Here is a 26,062-nt window from a genome sequence, read left to right on the forward strand (position 1 = left end):
CCATTTGTGCTAGATGAACGAAAGTCTCTACACATACTCAGTTCTGAGAGATAAGTGTGTGTGAAAGCCGTCCTTAAACTAGAATGTTGGGAACACAAAGTTTCTTATCATTTGCAAAATACACTCCTTACATATATATGGGGAGGCACAAGCTCCAACACGGTTTTACAGTTAAACCTGCAGGAATTTCAAACCGACACAAGGAAACAGACTGAGAAACCAAAGTAATAGTTTCTCCTGCAAACCGTTCCCTTTCTGCTAGATGAACGAACGTCTCTCCACATGCTCAGTTCTGAAAGATAAGTGTGTGTGAAAGCCGTCCTTCACCTAGCTTGTTGGGAACACAAAGTTTCTTTTTAGTTGCAAACTATACTCCATACATATATATGGGGTGGCACAAGCTCCAACACGGTTTTACAGTTAAACCTGCAGGAATTTCAAACCGACACTAGGAAACAGACTGAGAAACCAGAGTAATAGTTTCTCCTGCATACCGTTCCCTTTGTGCTAGATGAACGAACGTCTCTCCACATGCTCAGTTCTGAGAGATAAGTGTGTGTGAAAGCCGCCCTTAACATATATTTTGGGAACACAAAGTTTCTTTTCAGTTGCAAACTACACTCCATACATATATATGGGGAGGCACAAGCTCCAACTCGTTTTTATAGTGAAAATTGCAAGAACTTCAAAACGGCACTAGGAAACAGACTGAGAAACCAGGGTAAAAGTTTCCCATGCAACCCGTTCCCTTTGTGCTAGATGTACGACCGTCTCTCCACATGCTCAGTTCTGAGAGATAAGTGTGTGTGAAAGCCGTCCTTCAAATAGCTTGTTGGAAACACAAAGTTTATTTCAGTTGCAATCTACACTCCATATATATATATATGTGGAGGCACTAGCTCCAACTCGTTTTTACAGTGAAAACTGCAGGAACTTCAAACCGGCACTAGGAAACACACTGAGAAACCAGAGTAAAATTTTCTCCTGCAACCCGTTCCATTTGTGCTATATGAGCGAACGTCTCAACACATGCTCAGTTCTGAGAGATTAGTGTGTGTGAAAGCCGTCCTTCACCTATCTTCTTAGGAACACAAAGTTTCTTTTCAGTTGCAAACTACACTCCATACATATATATGGGGAGGCACAAGCTCCAACTCGGTTTTACAGTGAAACCTGCAGGAACTTCAAAATGGCACTAGGAAACAAACTGAGAAACCAGAGTAAAAGTTTCTCTTGGAAACCGTTCCCTTTGTGCTAGATGAACGAACGTCTCTCCACATGCTCAGTTCTGAGAGATAAGTGTGTGTGAAAGCCGTCCTTCACCTAGCTTGTTGGGAATACAAAGTTTCTTTTAATTTGCAAACTACACTCCATACATATATATGGGGAGGCGCAAGCTGCAATTCGGTTTTACAGTGAAAACTGCAGGATCGTCAAACCAGCACTAGGAAACAGAGAAACCAGGGTAAAAGTTTCTCCTGCAACCCGTTTCATTTGTGCTAGATGAACGAAAGTCTCTACACATACTCAGTTCTGAGAGATAAGTGTGTGTGAAAGCCGTCCTTCAACTAGATTGTTGGGAACACAAAATTTCTTTTCATTGGCAAAATACACTCCTTACATATATATGGGGAGGCACAAGTTCCAACACGCTTTTACAGTTAAACCTGCAGGAATTTCAAACCGACACTAGGAAACAGACTGAGAATCCAGAGTAATAGTTTCTCCTGCATACCGTTCCCTTTGTGCTAGATGAACGAACATCTCTCCACATGCTCAGTTCTGAGAGATATTTGTGTGTGATAGCCGTCCTTCACCTAGATTGTTGGGAACACAAAGTTTCTTTTGAGTTGCAAACTACACTCCATACATATATATGGGGAGGCACAAGCTCCAACACGGTTTTACAGTTAAACCTGGAGGAATTTCAAACCGACACTAGGAAATAGACTGAGAAACCAAAGTAATAGTTTCTCCTGCAAACCGTTCCCTTTGTGCTAGATGAACGAACGTCTCTCCACATGCTCAGTTCTGAGAGATAAGTGTGTGTGAAAGCCGTCCTTCACCTAGCTTGTTGGGAACACAAAGTTTCTTTTCAGTTGCATACTAAACTCCATACATATATATGGGAAGGCACAAGCTCCAATCCGGTTTTACAGTGAAAACTGCAAGAACTTCAAACCGGAACTAGGAAGCAGACTGAGAAACCAGAGTAAAAGTTTTTCCTGCAAACACATCCATGTGTGCTAGATGAACCAAAGTCTCTCCACATGCTCACTTCTGAGAGATAAGTGTGTGTGAAAGCCGTCCTTCACCTAGCTTGTTTGGAACACAAAGTTTCTTTTCAGTTGCAAACTACACTCCATACATATATATGGGGAGGCACAAGCTCCAGCTCGATTTTACAGTGAAAACTGCAGGAACGTCAAACCGGCACTAGGAAAGAGAGAAACCAGAGTAAAAGTTTCTCCTGCAACCCGTTCCCTTTGTGCTAGATGAACCAACGTCTCTCCACATGCTCAGTTCTGAGAGATAAGTGTGTGTGAAAGCCGTCCTTCACCTAGCTTGTTGGGAACACATGGTTTCTTTTCAGTTGCATACTACACTCCATACATATATATGGGGAGGCACAAGCTCCAACTCGATTTTACAGTGAAAACTGCAAGAACTTCAAACCGGCACTAGGAAACAGACTGAGAAAACAGAGTAAAAGTTTCTACTGCAAACCGTTCCCTTTGTGCTAGATGCACGAACGTCTCTCCACATGCTCAGTTCTGAGAGATAAGTGTGTGTGAAAGCCGTCCTTCACCTAGCTTGTTGGGAATACAACGTTTCTTTTCATTTGCAAACTACACTCCATACATATATATGGGGAGGCACAAACTCCAACTCGGTTTTACACTGAAAACTGCAGGAACTTCAAAACGGCACTAGGAAAGAGACTGATAAACCAGACTAAAAATTTCTCCTCCAACCCGTTCCATTTGTGCTAGATAAATGAACGTTTCTCCACATGCTCAGTTCTGAGAGATAAGTGTGTGTGAAAGCCGTCCTTCAACTATATTGTTGGGAACACAAAGTTTCTTTTCAGTTGCAAACTACACTCCATAAATATATATGGGGAGGCACAAGCTCCAACTCGGTTTTACAGTGAAACCTGCAGGAACTTCAAACCGGCACTAGGAAACAGACTGAGATACCAGAGTAAAAGTTTCTCCTCCAAACCGTTCCCTTTGTGCTAGATGAAAGAACGTCTCGGCACATGCTCATTTCTGAGAGATAAGTGTGTGTGAATGCCGTCCTTCACCTAGATTGTTGGGAACACAAAGTTTCTTTTCAGTTGCAAACTACACTCCATAAATATATATGGGGAGGCACAAGCTCCAACTCGTTTTTACAGTGAAAACTGCAGGAACGTCAAACCGGCACTAGGAAACAGTCTGATAAACCAGAGAAAAAGTTTCTCCTGCAACCCGTTCCCTTTGTGCTAGATGAACGAACGTCTCTCCACATGCTCAGTTCTGAGGGATAAGTGTGTGTGAAAGCCGTACTTCCCTAATCTGTTTGGAACACAAAGTTTCTTTTCAGTTGCAAACTACACTCCATACATATATATGGGGAGGCGCAAGCTCCAAATCGGTTTTACAGTGAAAAATGCAGGATCGTCAAACCAGCACTAGGAAACAGAGAAACCAGAGTAAATGTTTCTCGTGCAAACCGTTCCATTTGTGCTAGATGAACGAAAGTCTATACACATACTCAGTTCTGAGAGATAAGTGTGTGTGAAAGCCGTCCTTCAACTACATTGTTGGGAACACAAAGTTTCTTTTCATTTGCAAAATACACTCCTTACATATATATGGGGAGGCACAAGTTCCAACACGGTTTTACAGTTAAACCTGCAGGAATTTCAAACCGACACTAGGAAACAGACTGAGAAACCAAAGTAATAGTTTCTCCTGCAAACCGTTCCCTTTGTGCTAGATGAACCAACGTCTCTCCACATGCTCAGTTCTGAGAGATAAGTGTGTGTGAAAGCCGTCCTTCACCTAGCTTGTTGGGAACACATGGTTTCTTTTCAGTTGCATACTACACTCCATACATATATATGGGGAGGCACAAGCTCCAACTCGATTTTACAGTGAAAACTGCAAGAACTTCAAACCGGCACTAGGAAACAGACTGAGAAAACAGAGTAAAAGTTTCTACTGCAAACCGTTCCCTTTGTGCTAGATGCACGAACGTCTCTCCACATGCTCAGTTCTGAGAGATAAGTGTGTGTGAAAGCCGTCCTTCACCTAGCTTGTTGGGAATACAACGTTTCTTTTCATTTGCAAACTACACTCCATACATATATATGGGGAGGCACAAACTCCAACTCGGTTTTACACTGAAAACTGCAGGAACTTCAAAACGGCACTAGGAAAGAGACTGATAAACCAGACTAAAAATTTCTCCTCCAACCCGTTCCATTTGTGCTAGATAAATGAACGTTTCTCCACATGCTCAGTTCTGAGAGATAAGTGTGTGTGAAAGCCGTCCTTCAACTATATTGTTGGGAACACAAAGTTTCTTTTCAGTTGCAAACTACACTCCATAAATATATATGGGGAGGCACAAGCTCCAACTCGGTTTTACAGTGAAACCTGCAGGAACTTCAAACCGGCACTAGGAAACAGACTGAGATACCAGAGTAAAAGTTTCTCCTCCAAACCGTTCCCTTTGTGCTAGATGAAAGAACGTCTCGGCACATGCTCATTTCTGAGAGATAAGTGTGTGTGAATGCCGTCCTTCACCTAGATTGTTGGGAACACAAAGTTTCTTTTCAGTTGCAAACTACACTCCATAAATATATATGGGGAGGCACAAGCTCCAACTCGTTTTTACAGTGAAAACTGCAGGAACGTCAAACCGGCACTAGGAAACAGTCTGATAAACCAGAGAAAAAGTTTCTCCTGCAACCCGTTCCCTTTGTGCTAGATGAACGAACGTCTCTCCACATGCTCAGTTCTGAGAGATAATTGTGTGTGAAAGCCGTACTTCCCTAGTCTGTTTGGAACACAAAGTTTCTTTTCAGTTGCAAACTACACTCCATACATATATATGGGGAGGCGCAAGCTCCAAATCGGTTTTACAGTGAAAAATGCAGGATCGTCAAACCAGCACTAGGAAACAGAGAAACCAGAGTAAATGTTTCTCGTGCAAACCGTTCCATTTGTGCTAGATGAACGAAAGTCTATACACATACTCAGTTCTGAGAGATAAGTGTGTGTGAAAGCCGTCCTTCAACTACATTGTTGGGAACACAAAGTTTCTTTTCATTTGCAAAATACACTCCTTACATATATATGGGGAGGCACAAGTTCCAACACGGTTTTACAGTTAAACCTGCAGGAATTTCAAACCGACACTAGGAAACAGACTGAGAAACCAAAGTAATAGTTTCTCCTGCAAACCGTTCCCTTTGTGCTAGATGAACGAACGTCTCTCCACATGCTCACTTCTGAGAGATAAGTGTGTGTGAAAGCAGTCCTTCACCTAGCTTGTTGGGAAAACAAAGTTTCTTTTCAGTTGCATACTACACTCCATACATATATATGGGGAGGCACAAGCTCCAACTCGGTTTTACAGTGAAAACTGCAAGAACTTCAAACCGGCACTAGGAAACAGACTGATAAACCAGAGTAAAAGTTTCCCCTGCAACCCGTTCCGTTTGTGCTACATGAACGAATGTCTCTCCACATGCTCAGTTCTGAGAGTTACTTGTGTGTGAAAGCCGTCCTTCACCTATCTTGTTTGGAACACAAAGTTTCTTTTCAGTTGCAAACTACACTCCATACATATATATGGGGAGGCACAAGCTCCAACTCGGTTTTACAGTGAAAACTGCAGGAACTTCAAACCGGCACTAGGAAACAGACTGAGAAAACAGAGTAAAAGTTTCTCCTGCAAACCGTTCCCTTTGTGCTAGATGAACGAACTTTGTCCACATGCTCACTTCTGAGAGATAAGTGTGTGTGAAAGCCGTCCTTCACTTAGCTTGTTGGGAACACAAAGTTTCTTTTCAGTTGCAAACTACACTCCATACATATATAGGGGCGGCACAAGCTCCAACTCTGTTTTACAGTGAAAACTGCAGGAACTTCAAACCAGCACTAGGAAACAGACTGAGAAACCAGAGTAATAATTTCTCCTACAACACTTTCCTTTGTGCTAGATGAACGAAAGTCTCTCCACATGCTCAGTTCTGAGAGATATTTGTGTGTGATAGCCGTCCTTCACCTAGATTGTTAGGAAAACAAAGTTTCTTTTCAGTTGCATACTACACTCCATACATATATATGGGGAGGCACAAGCTCCAACTCTATTTTTCAGTGAAAACTGCAGGAACTTCCAAACTGCACTAGAAACAGACTGAGAAACCAGAGTAAAAGTTTTTCCTGCAAACACATCCATTTGTGCTAGATGAACGAACGTCTCTCCACATGCTCAGTTCTGAGAGATAAGTGTGTGTGAAAGCCGTCCTTCACTTAGCTTGTTGGGAACACAAATTTTCTTTTCAGTTGCAAACTACACTCCATACATATATAGGGGAGGCACAAGCTCCAACTCTGTTTTACAGTGAAAACTGCAGGAACTTCAAACCGGCACTAGGAAACAGACTGAGAAACCAGATTAAAGTTTCTCCTGCAACCCTTTGCTTTGTGCTAGATGAACGAACGTCTCTCCACATGCTCAGTTCTGAGAGATAAGTGTGTGTGAAAGCCGTCCTTCACATAGATTTTTGGGAACACAAAGTTTCTTTTCAGTTGCAAACTACACTCCATACATATAGATGGGGATGCACAATCTCCAACTCGGTTTTACAGTGAATACTGCAGGAACGTGAAACCGGCACTAGGAAACAGTCTGAGAAACCAGAGTAAAAGTTTCTCCTGCAAACCTTTCCCTTTGTGCTAGATGAACGAACGTCTCTCCACATGCTCACTTCTGAGAGATAAGTGTGTGTGAAAGCCGTACTTCACCTAGCTTGTTTGGAACCCAAAGTTTCTTTTAAGTTGCAAACTACACTCCACACATATATATGGGGAGGCACAAGCTGCAACTCGATTTTACAGTGAAAACTGCAAGAACTTCATAGCGGCACTAGGAAACAGACTGAGAAACCAGAGTAAAAGTTTCTCCTGCAACCCGTTCCTTTTGTGCTAGATGAACGAAAGTCTCTCCACATGCTCAGTTCTTAGAAATAAGTGTGTGTGAAAGCCGTCCTTCAAATAGCTTGTTGGAAACACAAAGTTTATTTCAGTTGCATACTACACTCCATATATATATATGTGGAGGCACTTGCTCCAACTCATTTTTACAGTGAAAAATGCAGGAACTTCAAACCGGCACTAGGAAACACACTGAGAAACCAGAGTAAAAGTTTTTCCTGCAACCCGTTCCATTTGTGCTATATGAACGAACGTTTCTCCACATGCTCAGTTCTGAGAGATTAGTGTGTGTGAAAGCCGTACTTCACCAAGCTTGTTGGGAACACAAAGTTCCTTTTCAGTTGCAAACTACACTCCATACATATATATGGGGAGGCACAAGCTCCAACTCGGTTTTACAGTGAAACCTGCAGGAACTTCAAACTGGCACAAGGAAACAGACTGAGAAACCAGAGTAAAAGTTTCTCCTGCAACCCGTTCCCTCTGTGCTAGATGAACGAACATCTCTCCACATGCTCAGTTCTGAGAGATAAGTGTGTGTGAGAGCCGTCCTTCAACTAGCTAGTTGGGAACACAAAGTTTCTTTTCAGTTGCATACTACACTCCATACATATATATGGGGAGGCACAAGCTACAACTCGGTTTTACAGTGTAAACTGCAGGAACTTCAAACCGGCACTAGTAAAAAGACTGAGAACCCAGAGTAAAAGTTTCACCTGCAACCCGTTCCCTTTTAGGTAGATGAACGAACGTCTCTCCACATGCTCATTTCGGAGAGAGAAGTGTGTGTGAAAGCCGTCCTTCACCTAGCTTGTTGGGAACACAAAGTTTCTTTTGAGTTGCAAACTACACTCCATACATATATATGGGGAGGCACAAGCTCCAACTCGGTTTTACAGTGAAAACTGCAGGAAATTCAAACCGGCACTAGGAAACAGACTGAGAAACCAGAGTAAAAGTTTCTCTTGCAAACCGTTCCCTTTGTGCTAGATGAACGAACGTCTCTCCACATGCTCAGTTCTGAGAGATAAGTGTGTGTGAAAGCCGTCCTTCACCTAGCTTGTTGGGAATACAACGTTTCTTTCCATTTGCAAACTACACTCCATACATATATATGGGGAGGCACAAGCTCCAACTCGGTTTTACACTGAAAACTGCAGGAATTTCAAACCGGCACTAGGAAAGAGACTGATAAACCAGACTAAAAATTTCTCTTGCAACCCGTTCCCTTTGTGCTAGATGAATGAACGTTTCTCCACATGCTCAGTTCTGAGAGATAAGTGTGTGTGAAAGCCGTCCTTCAACTATATTGTTGGGAACACAAAGTTTCTTTTCAGTTGCAAACTACACTCCATACATATATATGGGGAGGCACAAGTTCCAACTCGGTTTTACAGTGAAACATGCTGGAACTTCAAACCGGCACTAGGAAACAGACTGAGATACCAGAGTAAAAGTTTCTCCTCCAACCCGTTCCCTTTGTGCTAGATGAACGAACGTCTCTGCACATGGTCATTTCTGACAGATAAGTGTGTTTGAAAGCCGTCCTTCACCTAGATTGTTGGGAACACAAAGTTTCTTTTCAGTTGGAAACTACACTCCATACATATATATGGGGAGGCACAAGCTCCAACTCGTTTTTACAGTGAAAACTGCAGAAACGTCAAACCGGCACTAGGAAACAGTCTCATAAACCAGAGAAAAAGTTTCTCCTGCAACCCGTTCCCTTTGTGCTAGATGAACGAACGTCTCTCCACATGCTCAGTTCTGAGAGATATGTGTGTGTGAAAGCCGTACTTCCTTAGTTTGTTTGGAACACAAAGTTTCTTTTCAGTTGCAAACTACACTCCATACATATATATGGGGAGGCGCAAGCTCCAAATCGGTTTTACAGTGAAAAATGCAGGATCGTCAAACCAGCACTAGGAAACAGAGAAACCAGAGTAAAAGATTCCCCTGCAACCCGTTCCCTTTGTGCTAGATGAACGAACGTCTCTCCACATACTCAGTTCTGAGAGATAAGTGTGTGTGAAAGCCGTCCTTCAACTAGATTGTTCGGAATACAAAGTTTCTATACATTTGCAAAATACACTCCTTACATATATATGGGGAGGCACAAGCTCCAACACGGTTTTACAGTTAAACCTGCAGGAATTTCAAACCGACACTAGGAAACAGACTGAGAAACCAAAGTAATAGTTTCTCCTGCAAACCGTTCCCTTTGTGCTACATGAACGAACGTCTCTCCACATGCTCACTTCTGAGAGATATGTGTGTGTGAAAGCCGTCCTTCACCTAGCTTGTTGGGAACACAAAGTTTCTTTTCAGTTGCATACTACACTCCATACATATATATGGGGAGGCACAAGCTCCAACTCGGTTTTACAGTGAAAACTGCAAGAACTTCAAACCGGCACTAGGAAACAGACTGATAAACCAGAGTAAAAGTTTCCCCTGCAACCCGTTCCGTTTGTGCTACATGAACGAATGTCTCTCCACATGCTCAGTTCTGAGAGATAAGTGTGTGTGAAAGCCGTCCTTCACCTAGCTTGTTAGGAACACAAAGTTTCTATTCAGTTGCAAACTACAAACCATAAATATATATGGGGAGGCACAAGCTCCAACTTTTTTTTCAGTGAAAACTGCAGGAACTTCCAAACTGCACTAGGAAACAGACTGAGAAACCAGAGTAAAAGTTTTTCCTGCAAACACATCCATTTGTGCTAGATGAACGAACGTCTCTCCACATGCTCAGTTCTGAGAGATAAGTGTGTGTGAAAGCCGTCCTTCACTTAGCTTGTTGGGAACACAAATTTTCTTTTCAGTTGCAAACTACACTCCATACATATATAGGGGAGGCACAAGCTTCAACTCTGTTTTACAGTGAAAACTGCAGGAACTTCAAACCGGCACTAGGAAACAGACAGATAAACCAGAGTAAAAGTTTCTCCTGCAACCCTTTGCTTTGTGCTAGATGAACGAACGTCTCTCCACATGCTCAGTTCTGAGAGATAAGTGTGTGTGAAAGCCGTACTTCACCTAGCTTGATTGGAACCCAAAGTTTCTTTTCAGTTGCAGACTACACTCCATACATATATATGGGGAGGCACAAGCTCCAGCTCGATTTTACAGTGAAAACTGCAAGAACGTCAAACCGGCACTAGGAAAGAGAGAAACCAGAGTAAAAGTGTCTCCTGCAACCCGTTCCCTTTGTGCTAGATGAACCAACGTCTCTCCACATGCTCAGTTCTGAGAGATAAGTGTGTGTGAAAGCCGTCTTTCACCTAGCTTGTTGGGAACACAAGGTTTCTTTTCAGTTGCATACTACAATCCATACATATATATGGGGAGGCAGAAGCTCCAACTCGGTTTTACTGTGAAAACTGCAAGAACTTCAAACCAGCACTAGGAAACAGACTGAGAAACCAGAGTTAAAGTTTCTCCTGCAAACCGTTCCCTTTGTGCTAGATGCACGAATGTCTCTCCACATGCTCAGTTCTGAGAAATAAGTGTGTGTGAAAGCCGTCCTTCACCTAGCTTGTTGGGAAAACAAAGTTTCTTTTCAGTTGCAAACTACAATCCATACATATATATGGGGAGGCACAAGCTCCAACTCGGTTTTACAGTGAAAACTGCAGGAACTTCAAACCGGCACTAGGAGACAGACTGAGAAACCAGAGTAAAATTTTCTCCTGCAACCCTTTCCCTTTGTGCTAGATGAACGAAAGTCTCTCCACATGCTCAGTTCTGAGAGATAAGTGTGTGTGAAAGCGGTCCTTCACCTAGCTTGTTGGGAACACAAAGTTTCTTTTCAGTTGCAAACTACACCCCATACATATATATGGGGAGGCAGAAACTCCAACTCGATTTTACAGTGAAAACTGCAGGAACTTCAAACCGGCACTAGTAAAAAGACTGAGAACCCAGAGTAAAAGTTTCTCCTGCAACCCGTTGCCTTTTAGGTAGATGAACGAAAGTCTCTCCACATGCTCATTTCGGAGAGAGAAGTGTGTGTGAAAGCCGTCCTTCACCTAGCTTGTTGGGAACACAAAGTTTCTTTTAGGTTGCAAACTACACTCCATAAATATATATGGGGAGGCACAAGCTCCAACTCGGTTTTACAGTGAAAACTGCAGGAAATTCAAACAGGCACTAGGAAACACACTGAGAACCCAGAGTAAAATTTTTTCCTGCAACACTTTCCATTTGTGCTAGATGAACGAACTTTTCTCCACATGCTCAGATCTGAGAGATAAGTGTGTGTGAAAGCCGCCCCTAACCTATATTGTTGGGAACACAAAGTTTCTTTTCAGTTGCAAACTACAATCCATACATATATATGGGGAGGCACATGCTCCAACTCGGTTTTACAGTGAAAACTGCAGGAACTTCAAACCGGCACTAGGAAACAGACTGAGAAACCAGAGTAAAAGTTTCTCTTACAACCCGTTCCCTTTGTGCTAGATGAACGAACGTCTCTCCACATGCTCACTTCTGAGAGATAAGTGTGTGTGAAAGCCGTCCTTCACCTAGCTTGTTGGGAATACAACGTTTCTTTTCATTTTCAAACTACACTCCATACATATATATGGGGAGGCACAAGCTCCAACTCGGTTTTACACTGAAAACTGCAGGAATTTCAAACCGGCACTAGGAAAGAGACTGATAAACCAGAGTAAAAATTTCTCCTGCAACCCGTTCCCTTGGTGCTAGATGAATGAACGTTTCTCCACATGCTCAGTTCTGAGAGATAAGTGTGTGTGAAAGCCGTCCTTCAACTATATTGTTGGGAACACAAAGTTTCTTTTCAGTTGCAAACTACACTCCATAAATATATATGGGGAGGCACAAGCTCCAACTCGGTTTTACAGTGAAACCTGCAGGAACTTCAAACCGGCACTAGGAAACAGACTGAGATACCAGAGTAAAAGTTTCTCCTCCAACCCGTTCCCTTTGTGCTAGATGAACGAACGTCTCGGCACATGCTCATTTCTGAGAGATAAGTGTGTGTGAAAGCCGTCCTTCACCTAGCTTGTTGGGAACACAAAGTTTCTTTTCAGTTGCAAACTACACTCCATACATATATATGGGGAGGCACAAGCTCCAACTCGTTTTTACAGTGAAAACTGCAGGAACGTCAAACCGGCACTAGGAAACAGTCTGATAAACCAGAGAAAAAGTTTCTCCTGAAACCCGTTCCCTTTGTGCTAGATGAACGATCGTCTCTCCACATGCTCAGTTCTGAGGGATAATTGTGTGTGAAAGCCGTACTTCCCTAGTCTGTTTGGAACACAAAGTTTCTTTTCAGTTGCAAACTACACCCCATACATATATATGGGGAGGCAGAAGCTCCAACTCGATTTTACAGTGAAAACTGCAGGAACTTCAAACCGGCACTAGTAAAAAGACTGAGAACCCAGAGTAAAAGTTTCTCCTGCAACCCGTTCCCTTTTAGGTAGATGAACGAAAGTCTCTCCACATGCTCATTTCGGAGAGAGAAGTGTGTGTTAAAGCCGTCCTTCACCTAGCTTGTTGGGAACACAAAGTTTCTTTTAGGTTGCAAACTACACTCCATACATATATATGGGGAGGCACAAGCTCCAACTCGGTTTTACGGTGAAAACTGCAGGAAATTCAAACAGGCACTAGGAAACACACTGAGAACCCAGAGTAAAATTTTTCCTGCAACCCGTTCCTTTGTGCTAGATGAACGAACGTCTCTCCACATGCTCAGTTTTGAGAGATAAGTGTGTGTGAAAGCCGTCCTTCACCTAGCTTGTTGGGAACACAAAGTTTCTTTTGAGTTGCAAACTACACTCCATACATATATATGGGGAGGCACAAGCTCCAACTCGGTTTTACAGTGAAAACTGCAGGAACGTCAAACCGGCACTAGGAAACAGTCTGAGAAACCAGAGTAAAAGTTTCTCCTTCAAGCCGTTCCCTTTGTGCTAGATGAACGAACGTCTCTCCACATGCTCAGTTCTGAGAGATAAGTGTGTGTGAAAGCCGTCCTTCACCTAGCTTGTTTGGAACACAAAGTTTCTTTTCACTTGCAAACTACACTCCATACATATATATGGGGAGGCAAAAGCTCCAACTCGGTTTTACAGTGAAAACTGCAGGAACGTCAAACCGGCACTACGAAACAGAGAAACCAGAGGAAAAGTTTCCCCTGCAACCCGTTCCCTTTTAGGTAGATGAACGAACGTCTCTCCACATGCTCATTTCGGAGAGAGAAGTGTGTGTGAAAGCCGTCCTTCACCTAGCTTGTTGGGAACACAAAGTTTCTTTTAGGTTGCAAACTACACTTCATACATATATATGGGGAGGCACAAGCTCCAACTCGGTTTTACAGTGAAAACTGCAGGAAATTCATACCGGCACTAGGAAACAGACTGAGAACCCAGAGTAAAATTTGCTCCTGCAACCCGTTCCTTTGTGCTAGATGAACGAACGTCTCTCCACATGCTCACTTCTGAGAGATAAGTGTGTGTGAAAGCCGTCCTTCACCTAGCTTGTTGGGAACACAAAGTTTCTTTTGAGTTGCAAACTACACTCCATATATATATATGGGGAGGCACAAGCTCCAACTCGGTTTTACAGTGAAAACTGCAGGAACTTCAAACCGGCACTAGGAAACAGACGGATAAACCAGACTAAAAGTTTCTCCTGCAACCCTTTCCATTTGTGCTAGATGAACGAACTTTTCTCCACATGCTCAGTTCTGAGAGATAAGTGTGTGTGAAAGCCGCCCCTAACCTATATTGTTGGGAACACAAAGTTTCTTTTCAGTTGCAAACTACACTCCATACATATATATGGGGAGGCACAAGCTCCAACTCGGTTTTACAGTGAAAACTGCAGGAACTTCAAACCGGCACTAGGAAACAGACTGAGAAACCAGAGTATAAGTTTCTCTTGCAAACCGTTCCCTTTGTGCTAGATGAACGAACGTCTCGGCACATGCTCATTTCTGAGAGATAAGTGTGTGTGAAAGCGGTCCTTCACCTAGATTGTTGGGAACACAAAGTTTCTTTTCAGTTGCAAACTACACTCCATACATATATATGGGGAGGCACAAGCTCCAACTCGTTTTTACAGTGAAAACTGCAGGAACGTCAAACCGGGACTAGGAAACAGTCTGATAAACCAGAGAAAAAGTTTCTCCTGAAACCCGTTCCCTTTGTGCTAGATGAACGAACGTCTCTCCACATGCTCAGTTCTGAGGGATAATTGTGTGTGAAAGCCGTACTTCCCTAGTCTGTTTGGAACACAAAGTTTCTTTTCAGTTGCAAACTACACTCCATACATATATATGGGGAGGCGCAAGCTCCAAATCGGTTTTACAGTGAAAAATGCAGGATCGTCAAACCAGCACTAGGAAACAGAGAAACCAGTGTAAAAGTTTCTCGTGCAAACCGTTCCATTTGTGCTAGATGAACGAAAGTCTATACACATACTCAGTTTTGAGAGATAAGTGTGTGTGAAAGCCGTCCTTCAACTACATTGTTGGGAACACAAAGTTTCTTTTCATTTGCAAAATACACTCCTTAAATATATATGGGGAGGCACAAGTTCCAACACGGTTTTTCAGTAAAACCTGCAGGAATTTCAAACCGACACTAGGAAACAGACTGAGAAACCAAAAAATAGTTTCTCCTGCAAACCGTTCCCTTTGTGCTAGATGAACGAACGTCTCTCCACATGCTCACTTCTGAGAGATAATTGTGTGTGTGAAAGCAGTCCTTCACCTAGCTTGTTGGGAAAACAAAGTTTCTTTTCAGTTGCATACTACACTCCATACATATATATGGGGAGGCACAAGCTCCAACTCGGTTTTACAGTGAAAACTGCAAGAACTTCAAACCGGCACTAGGAAACAGACAGATAAACCAGAGTAAAAGTTTCCCCTGCAACCCGTTCCGTTTGTGCTACATGAACGAATGTCTCTCCACATGCTCAGTTCTGAGAGATACTTGTGTGTGAAAGCCGTCCTTCACCTATCTTGTTTGGAACACAAAGTTTCTTTTCAGTTGCAAACTACACTCCATACATATATATGGGGAGGCACAAGCTCCAACTCGGTTTTACAGTGAAAACTACAGGAAATTCAAACCGGCACTAGGAAACAGACTGAGAAAACAGAGTAAAAGATTCTCCTGCAAACCGTTCCCTTTGTGCTAGATGAACGAACGTCTCTCCACATGCTCACTTCTGAGAGATAAGTGTGTGTGAAAGCCGTCCTTCACTTAGCTTGTTGGGAACACAAAGTTTCTTTTCAGTTGCAAACTACACTCCATACATATATGTGGAGGCACTAGCTCCAACTCATTTTTACAGTGAAAACTGCAGGAACTTCAAACCGGCACTAGGAAACACACTGAGAAACCAGAGTAAAAGTTTCTCCTGCAACCCGTTCCATTTGTGCTATATGAACGGACGTTTCTCCACATGCTCAGTTCTGAGAGATTAGTGTGTGTGAAAGCCGTACTTCACCAAGCTTGTTGGGAACACAAAGTTCCTTTTCAGTTGCAAAGTACACTCCATACATATATATGGGGAGGCACAAGCTCCAACTCGGTTTTACAGTGAAACCTGCAGGAACTTCAAACTGGCACAAGGAAACAGACTGAGAAACCAGAGTAAAAGTTTCTCCTGCAACCCGTTCCCTCTGTGCTAGATGAACGAACATCTCTCCCCATGCTTAGTTCTGAGAGATAAGTGTGTGTGAGAGCCGTCCTTCAACTAGCTAGTTGGGAACACAAAGTTTCTTTTGAGTTGCATACTACACTCCATACATATATATGGGGAGGCACAAGCTCCAACTCGGTTTTACAGTGTAAACTGCAGGAACTTCAAACCGGCACTAGTAAAAAGACTGAGAACCCAGAGTAAAAGTTTCTCCTGCAACCCGTTCCCTTTTAGGTAGATGAATGAACGTCTCTCCACATGCTCACTTCTGAGAGATAAGTGTGTGTGAAAGCCGTCCTTCACCTAGCTTGTTGGGAACACAAAGTTTCTTTTGAGTTGCGAACTACACTCCATATATATATATGGGGAGGCACAAGCTCCAACTCGGTTTTACAGTGAAAACTGCAGGAACTTCAAACCGGCACTAGGAAACAGACGGATAAACCAGACTAAAAGTTTCTCCTGCAACCCTTTCCATTTGTGCTAGATGAACGAAATTTTCTCCACATGCTCAGTTCTGAGAGATAAGTGTGTGTGAAAGCCGACCCTAACCTATATTGTTGGGAACACAAAGTTTCTTTTCAGTTGCAAACTACACTCCATACATATATATGGGGAGGCACAAGCTCCAACTCGGTTTTACAGTGAAAACTGCAGGAACTTCAAACCGGCACTAGGAAACAGACTGAGAAACCAGAGTAAAAGTTTCTCTTGCAAACCGTTCCCTTTGTGCTAGATGAACGAACGTCTCTCCACATGCTCAGTTCTGAGAGATAAGTGTGTGTGAAAGCCGTCCTTCACCTAGCTTGTTGGGAATACAACGTTTCTTTTCATTTGCAAACTACACTCCATACATATATATGGGGAGGCACAAGCTCCAACTCGGTTTTACACTGAAAACTGCAGGAATTTCAAACCGGCACTAGGAAAGAGACTGATAAACCAGACTAAAAATTTCTCCTGCAACCCGTTCCATTTGTGCTAGATGAATGAACGTTTCTCCACATGCTCAGTTCTGAGAGATAAGTGTGTGTGAAAGCCGTCCTTCAACTATATTGTTGGGAACACAAAGTTTCTTTTCAGTTGCAAACTACACTCCATAAATATATATGGGGAGGCACAAGCTCCAACTCGGTTTTACAGTGAAACCTGCAGGAACTTCAAACCGGCACTAGGAAACAGACTGAGATACCAGAGTAAAAGTTTCTCCTCCAACCCGTTCCCTTTGTGCTAGATGAACGAACGTCTCGGCACATGCTCATTTCTGAGAGATAAGTGTGTGTGAAAGCCGTCCTTCACCTAGATTGTTGGGAACACAAAGTTTCTTTTCAGTTGCAAACTACACTCCATACATATATATGGGGAGGCACAAGCTCCAACTCGTTTTTACAGTGAAAACTGCAGGAACGTCAAACCGGCACTAGGAAACAGTCTGATAAACCAGAGAAAAAGTTTCTCCTGCAACCCATTCCCTTTGTGCTAGATGAACGAACGTCTCTCCACATGCTCAATTCTGAGAGATAATTGTGTGTGAAAGCCGTAATTCCCTAGTCTGTTTGGAACACAAAGTTTCTTTTCAGTTGCAAACTACACTCCATATATATATATGGGGAGGCGCAAGCTCCAAATCGGTTTTACAGTGAAAAATGCAGGATCGTGAAACCAGCACTAGGAAACAGAAAAACCAGAGTAAAAGTTTCTCGTGCAACCCGTTCCATTTGTGCTAGATGAACGAAAGTCTATACACATACTCAGTTCTGAGAGATAAGTGTGTGTGAATGCCGTCCTTCAACTACATTGTTGGGAACACAAAGTTTCTTTTCATTTGCAAAATACACTCCTTACATTTATATGGGGAGGCACAAGCTCCAACTCGGTTTTACAGTGAAAACTGCAGGAACTTCAAACCGGCACTAGGAAACAGACTGAGAAAACAGAGTAAAAGTTTCTCTTGCAAACCGTTCCCTTTGTGCTAGATGAACGAACGTCTCTCCACATGCTCACTTCTGAGAGATAAGTGTGTGTGAAAGCCGTCCTTCACTTAGCTTGTTGGGAACACAAAGTTTCTTTTCAGTTGCAAAGTACACTCCATACATATATATGTGGAGGCACTAGCTCCAACACATTTTTACAGTGAAAACTGCAGGAACTTCAAACCGGCACTAGGAAACACACTGAGAAACCAGAGTAAAAGTTTCTCCTGCAAACCGTTCCATTTGTGCTATATGAACGAACGTTTCTCCACATGCTCAGTTCTGAGAGATTAGTGTGTGTGAAAGCCGTACTTCACCAAGCTTGTTGGGAACACAAAGTTCCTTTTCAGTTGCAAACTACACTCCATACATATATATGGGGAGGCACAAGCTCCAACTCGGTTTTACAGTGTAAACTGCAGGAACTTCAAACCGGCACTAGTAAAAAGACTGAGAACCCAGAGTAAAAGTTTCTCCTGCAACCCGTTCCCTTTAGGTAGATGAACGAACGTCTCTCCACATGCTCATTTCGGAGAGAGAAATGTGTGTGAAAGCCGTCCTTCACCTAGCTTATTGGGAACACAAAGTTTCTTTTGAGTTGCAAACTACACTCCATACATATATATGGGGAGGCACAAGCTCCAACTCGGTTTTACAGTGAAAACTGCAGGAACTTCAAACCGGCACTAGGAAACAGACTGATAAACCAGACTAAAAGTTTCTCCTGCAACCCTTTCCATTTGTGCTAGATGAACGAACTTTTCTCCACTTGCTCAGTTCTGAGAGATAAGTGTGTGTGAAAGCCGCCCTTAACCTATATTGTTGGGAACACAAAGTTTCTTTTCAGTTGCAAACTACACTCCATACATATATATGGGGAGGCACAAGCTCCAACTCGGTTTTACAGTGAAAACTGCAGGAACTTCAAACCGGCACTAGGAAACAGACTGAGAAACCAGAGTAAAAGTTTCTCTTGCAAACCGTTCCCTTTGTGCTAGATGAACGAACGTCTCTCCACATGCTCAGTTCTGAGAGATAAGTGTGTGTGAAAGCCGTCCTTCACCTAGCTTGTTGGGAATACAACGTTTCTTTCCATTTGCAAACTACACTCCATACATATATATGGGGAGGCACAAGCTCCAACTCGGTTTTACACTGAAAACTGCAGGAATTTCAAACCGGCACTAGGAAAGAGACTGATAAACCAGACTAAAAATTTCTCTTGCAACCCGTTCCCTTTGTGCTAGATGAATGAACGTTTCTCCACATGCTCAGTTCTGAGAGATAAGTGTGTGTGAAAGCCGTCCTTCAACTATATTGTTGGGAACACAAAGTTTCTTTTCAGTTGCAAACTACACTCCATACATATATATGGGGAGGCACAAGTTCCAACTCGGTTTTACAGTGAAACCTGCTGGAACTTCAAACCGGCACTAGGAAACAGACTGAGATACCAGAGTAAAAGTTTCTCCTCCAACCCGTTCCCTTTGTGCTAGATGAACGAACGTCTCTGCACATGCTCATTTCTGAGAGATAAGGGTGTTTGAAAGCCGTCCTTCACCTAGATTGTTGGGAACACAAAGTTTCTTTTCAGTTGGAAACTACACTCCATACATATATAAGGGGAGGCACAAGCTCCAACTCGTTTTTACAGTGAAAACTGCAGAAACGTCAAACCGGCACTAGGAAACAGTCTGATAAACCAGAGAAAAAGTTTCTCCTGCAACCCGTTCCCTTTGTGCTAGATGAACGAACGTCTCTCCACATGCTCAGTTCTGAGAGATAAGTGTGTGTGAAAGCCGTACTTCCCTAGTTTGTTTGGAACACAAAGTTTCTTTTCAGTTGCAAACTACACTCCATACATATATATGGGGAGGCGCAAGCTCCAAATTGGTTTTTACAGTGAAAAATGCAGGATCGTCAAACCAGCACTAGGAAACAGAGAAACCAGAGTAAAAGATTCTCCTGCAACCCGTTCCCTTTGTGCTAGATGAACGAAAGTCTCTCCACATACTCAGTTCTGGGAGATAAGTGTGTGTGAAAGCCGTCCTTCAACTAGATTGTTCGGAACACAAAGTTTCTATTCATTTGCAAAATACACTCCTTACATATATATGGGGAGGGACAAGCTCCAACACGGTTTTACAGTTAAACCTGCAGGAATTTCAAACCGACACTAGGAAACAGTCTGATAAACCAGAGAAAAAGTTTCTCCTGCAACCCGTTCCCTTTGTGCTAGATGAACGAACGTCTCTCCACTAGCTCAGTTCTGAGAGATAAGTGTGTGTGAAAGCCGTCCTTCACCTAACTTGTTATGAACACAAAGTTTCTATTCAGTTGCAAACTACAAACCATACATATATATGGGGAGGCACAAGCTCCAACTCTATTTTTCAGTGAAAACTGCAGGAACTTCCAAACTGCACTAGGAAACAGACTGAGAAACCAGAGTAAAAGTTTTTCCTGCAAACACATCCATTTGTGCTAGATGAACGAACGTCTCTCCACATGCTCAGTTCTGAAAGATAAGTGTGTGTGAAAGCCGTCCTTCACTTAGCTTGTTGGGAACACAAATTTTCTTTTCAGTTGCAAACTACACTCCATACATATATAGGGGAGGCACAAGCTCCAACTCTGTTTTACAGTGAAAACTGCAGGAACTTCAAACCGGCACTAGGAAACAGACTGAGAACCCAGAGTAAAATTTTTTCCTGCAACCCGTTCCTTTGTGCTAGATGAACGAACGTCTCTCCACATGCTCACTTCTGAGAGATAAGTGTGTGTGAAAGCCGTCCTTCACCTAGCTTGTTGGGAACACAAAGTTTCTTTTGAGTTGCAAACTACACTCCATACATATATATGGGGAGGCACAAGCTCCAACTCGGTTTTACAGTTAAAACTGCAGGAAGGTCAAACCGGCACTAGGAAACAGTCTGAGAAACCAGAGTAAAAGTTTCTCCTTCAACCCGTTCCATTTGTGCTATATGAACGAACGTCTCTACACATGCTCAGTTCTGAGAGATTAGTGTGTGTGAAAGCCGTCCTTCACATATCTTCTTAGGAACACAAAGTTTCTTTTCAGTTGCAAACTACACTCCATACATATATATGGGGAGGCACAAGCTCCAACTCGGTTTTACAGTGAAACCTGCAGGAACTTCAAAATGGCACTAGGAAACAAACTTAGAAACCAGAGTAAAAGTTTCTCTTGGAAACCGTTCCCTTTGTGCTAGATGAACGAACGTCTCTCCACATGCTCAGTTCTGAGAGATAAGTGTGTGTGAAAGCCGTCCTTCACCTAGCTTGTTGGGAATACAAAGTTTCTTTTAATTTGCAAACTACAATCCATACATATATATGGGGAGGCGCAAGCTGCAATTCGGTTTTACAGTGAAAACTGCAGGATCGTCAAACCAGCACTAGGGAACAGAGAAACCAGAGTAAAAGTTTCTCCTGCAAACCGTTCCATTTGTGCTAGATGAACGAAAGTCTCTACACATACTCAGTTCTGAGAGATAAGTGTGTGTGAAAGCCGTCCTTCAACTAGAATGTTTGGAACACAAAGTTTCTTTTCATTTGCAAAATACACTCCTTACATATATATGGGGAGGCACAAGCTCCAACACGGTTTTACAGTTAAACCTGCAGGAATTTCAAACCGACACAAGGAAACAGACTGAGAAACCAAAGTAATAGTTTCTCCTGCAAACCGTTCCCTTTCTGCTAGATGAACGAACGTCTCTCCACATGCTCAGTTCTGAAAGATAAGTGTGTGTGAAAGCCGTCCTTCACCTAGCTTGTTGGGAACACAAAGTTTCTTTTTAGTTGCAAACTATACTCCATACATATATATGGGGAGGCACAAGCTCCAACACGGTTTTACAGTTAAACCTGCAGGAATTTCAAACCGAAACTAGGAAACAGACTGAGAAACCAGAGTAATAGTTTCTCCTGCATACCGTTCCCTTTGTGCTACATGAACGAACGTCTCTCCACATGCTCAGTTCTGAGAGATAAATGTGTGTGAAAGCCGCCCTTAACATATATTTTGGGAACACAAAATTTCTTTTCAGTTGCAAACTACACTCCATACATATATATGGGGAGGCACAAGCTCCAACTCGTTTTTATAGTGAAAATTGCAAGAACTTCAAAACGGCACTAGGAAACAGACTGAGAAACCAGGGTAAAAGTTTCCCCTGCAACCCGTTCCCTTTGTGCTAGATGAACGAACGTCACTCCACATGCTCAGTTCTGAGAGATAAGTGTGTGTGAAAGCCGTCCTTCAAATAGCTTGTTGGAAACACAAAGTTTATTTCAGTTGCAAACAACACTCCATATATATATATGTGGAGGCACTAGCTCCAACTCGTTTTTACAGTGAAAACTGCAGGAAATTCAAACCGGCACTAGGAAACACACTGAGAAACCAGAGTAAAATTTTCTCCTTCAACCCGTTCCATTTGTGCTATATGAACGAACGTCTCTACACATGCTCAGTTCTGAGAGATTAGTGTGTGTGAAAGCCGTCCTTCACATATCTTCTTAGGAACACAAAGTTTCTTTTCAGTTGCAAACTACACTCCATACATATATATGGGGAGGCACAAGCTCCAACTCGGTTTTACAGTGAAACCTGCAGGAACTTCAAAATGGCACTAGGAAACAAACTGAGAAACCAGAGTAAAAGTTCCTCTTGGAAACCGTTCCCTTTGTGCTAGATGAACGAACGTCTCTCCACATGCTCAGTTCTGAGAGATAAGTGTGTGTGAAAGCCGTCCTTCACCTAGCTTGTTGGGAATACAAAGTTTCTTTTAATTTGCAAACTACAATCCATACATATATATGGGGAGGCTCAAGCTGCAATTCGGTTTTACAGTGAAAAGTGCAGGATCGTCAAACCAGCACTAGGGAACAGAGAAACCAGAGTAAAAGTTTCTCCTGCAACCCGTTCCATTTGTGCTAGATGAACGAAAGTCTCTACACATACTCAGTTCTGAGAGATAAGTGTGTGTGAAAGCCGTCCTTCAACTAGAATGTTTGGAACACAAAGTTTCTTTTCATTTGCAAAATACACTCCTTACATATATATGGGGAGGCACAAGCTCCAACACGGTTTTACAGTTAAACCTGCAGGAATTTCAAACCGACACAAGGAAACAGACTAAGAAACCAAAGTAATAGTTTCTCCTGCAAACCGTTCCCTTTCTGCTAGATGAACGAACGTCTCTCCACATGCTCAGTTCTGAAAGATAAGTGTGTGTGAAAGCCGTCCTTCACCTAGCTTGTTGGGAACACAAAGTTTCTTTTTAGTTGCAAACTATACTCCATACATATATATGGGGAGGCACAAGCTCCAACACGGTTTTACAGTTAAACCTGCAGGAATTTCAAACCGACACTAGGAAACAGACTGAGAAACCAGAGTAATAGTTTCTCCTGCATACCGTTCCCTTTGTGCTACATGAACGAACGTCTCTCCACATGCTCAGTTCTGAGAGATAAGTGTGTGTGAAAGCCGCCCTTAACATATATTTTGGGAACACAAAATTTCTTTTCAGTTGCAAACTACACTCCATACATATATATGGGGAGGCACAAGCTCCAACTCGTTTTTATAGTGAAAATTGCAAGAACTTCAAAACGGCACTAGGAAACAGACTGAGAAACCAGGGTAAAAGTTTCCCCTGCAACCCGTTCCCTTTGTGATAGATGTACGAACGTCTCTCCACATGCTCAGTTCTGAGAGATAAGTGTGTGTGAAAGCCGTCCTTCAAATAGCTTGTTGGAAACACAAAGTTTATTTCAGTTGCAATCTACACTCCATATATATATATGTGGAGGCACTAGCTCCAACTCGTTTTTACAGTGAAAACTGCAGGAATGTCAAACCGGCACTACGAAACAGAGAAACCAGAGTAAAAGTTTCCCCTGCAACCCGTTCCATTTTAGGTAGATGAACGAACGTCTCTCCACATGCTCATTTCGGAGAGAGAAGTGTGTGTGAAAGCCGTCCTTCACCTAGCTTGTTGGGAACACAAAGTTTCTTTTAGGGTGCAAACTACACTCCATACATATATATGGGGAGGGATAAGCTCCAACTCGTTTTTACAGTGAAAACTGCAGGAAATTCATACCGGCACTAGGAAACAGACTGAGAACCCAGAGTAAAATTTGCTCCTGCAACCCGTTCCTTTGTGCTAGATGAACGAACGTCTCTCCACATGCTCACTTCTGAGAGATAAGTGTGTGTGAAAGCCGTCCTTCACCTAGGTTGTTGGGAACACAAAGTTTCTTTTCAGTTGCAAACTACACTCCATACATATATATGGGGAGGCACAAGCTCCAACTCGGTTTTACAGTGAAAACTGCAGGAACGTCAAACCGGCACTAGGAAACAGTCTGAGAAACCAGAGTAAAAGTTTCTCCTTCAAGCCGTTCCCTTTGTGCTAGATGAACGAACGTCTCTCCACATGCTCAGTTCTGAGAGATAAGTGTGTGTGAATGCCGCCCTTAACATATATTTTGGGAACACAAAGTTTCTTTACAGTTGCAAACTACACTCCATACATATATATGGGGAGGCACAAGCTCCAACTCGTTTTTATAGTGAAAATTGCAAGAACTTCAAAACGGCACTAGGAAACAGACTGAGAAACCAGGGTAAAAGTTTCCCCTGCAACCCGTTCCCTTTGTGCTAGATGAACGAACGTCACTCCACATGCTCAGTTCTGAGAGATAAGTGTGTGTGAAAGCCGTCCTTCAAATAGCTTGTTGGAAACACAAAGTTTATTTCAGTTGCAAACAACACTCCATATATATATATATGTGGAGGCACTAGCTCCAACTCGTTTTTACAGTGAAAACTGCAGGAACTTCAAACCGGCACTAGGAAACACACTGAGAAACCAGAGTAAAATTTTCTCCTTCAACCCGTTCCATTTGTGCTATATGAACGAACGTCTCTACACATGCTCAGTTCTGAGAGATTAGTGTGTGTGAAAGCCGTCCTTCACATATCTTCTTAGGAACACAAAGTTTCTTTTCTGTTGCAAACTACACTCCATACATATATATGGGGAGGCACAAGCTCCAACTCGGTTTTACAGTGAAACCTGCAGGAACTTCAAAATGGCACTAGGAAACAAACTGAGAAACCAGAGTAAAAGTTTCTCTTGGAAACCGTTCCCTTTGTGCTAGATGAACGAACGTCTCTCCACATGCTCAGTTCTGAGAGATAAGTGTGTGTGAAAGCCGTCCTTCACCTAGCTTGTTGGGAATACAAAGTTTCTTTTAATTTGCAAACTACAATCCATACATATATATGGGGAGGCGCAAGCTGAAATTCGGTTTTACAGTGAAAACTGCAGGATCGTCAAACCAGCACTAGGGAACAGAGAAACCAGAGTAAAAGTTTCTCCTGCAACCCGTTCCATTTGTGCTAGATGAACGAAAGTCTCTACACATACTCAGTTCTGAGAGATAAGTGTGTGTGAAATCCGTCCTTCAACTAGAATGTTTGGAACACAAAGTTTCTTTTCATTTGCAAAATACACTCCTTACATATATATGGGGAGGCACAAGCTCCAACACGGTTTTACAGTTAAACCTGCAGGAATTTCAAACCGACACAAGGAAACAGACTGAGAAACCAAAGTAATAGTTTCTCCTGCAAACGTTCCCTTTCTGCTAGATGAACGAACGTCTCTCCACATGCTCAGTTCTGAAAGATAAGTGTGTGTGAAAGCCGTCCTTCACCTAGCTTGTTGGGAACACAAAGTTTCTTTTTAGTTGCAAACTATACTCCATACATATATATGGGAAGGCACAAGCTCCAACACGGTTTTACAGTTAAACCTGCAGGAATTTCAAACCGACACTAGGAAACAGACTGAGAAACCAGAGTAATAGTTTCTCCTGCATACCGTTCCCTTTGTGCTACATGAACGAACGTCTCTCCACATGCTCAGTTCTGAGAGATAAGTGTGTGTGAAAGCCGCCCTTAACATATATTTTGGGAACACAAAATTTCTTTTCAGTTGCAAACTACACTCCATACATATATATGGGGAGGCACAAGCTCCAACTCGTTTTTATAGTGAAAATTGCAAGAACTTCAAAACGGCACTAGGAAACAGACTGAGAAACCAGGGTAAAAGTTTCCCCTGCAACCCGTTCCCT

This window comes from Camelus dromedarius, chromosome 13 (genome assembly GCF_036321535.1).
Source record: "Camelus dromedarius isolate mCamDro1 chromosome 13, mCamDro1.pat, whole genome shotgun sequence".
Classification (NCBI taxonomy): domain Eukaryota; kingdom Metazoa; phylum Chordata; class Mammalia; order Artiodactyla; family Camelidae; genus Camelus; species Camelus dromedarius.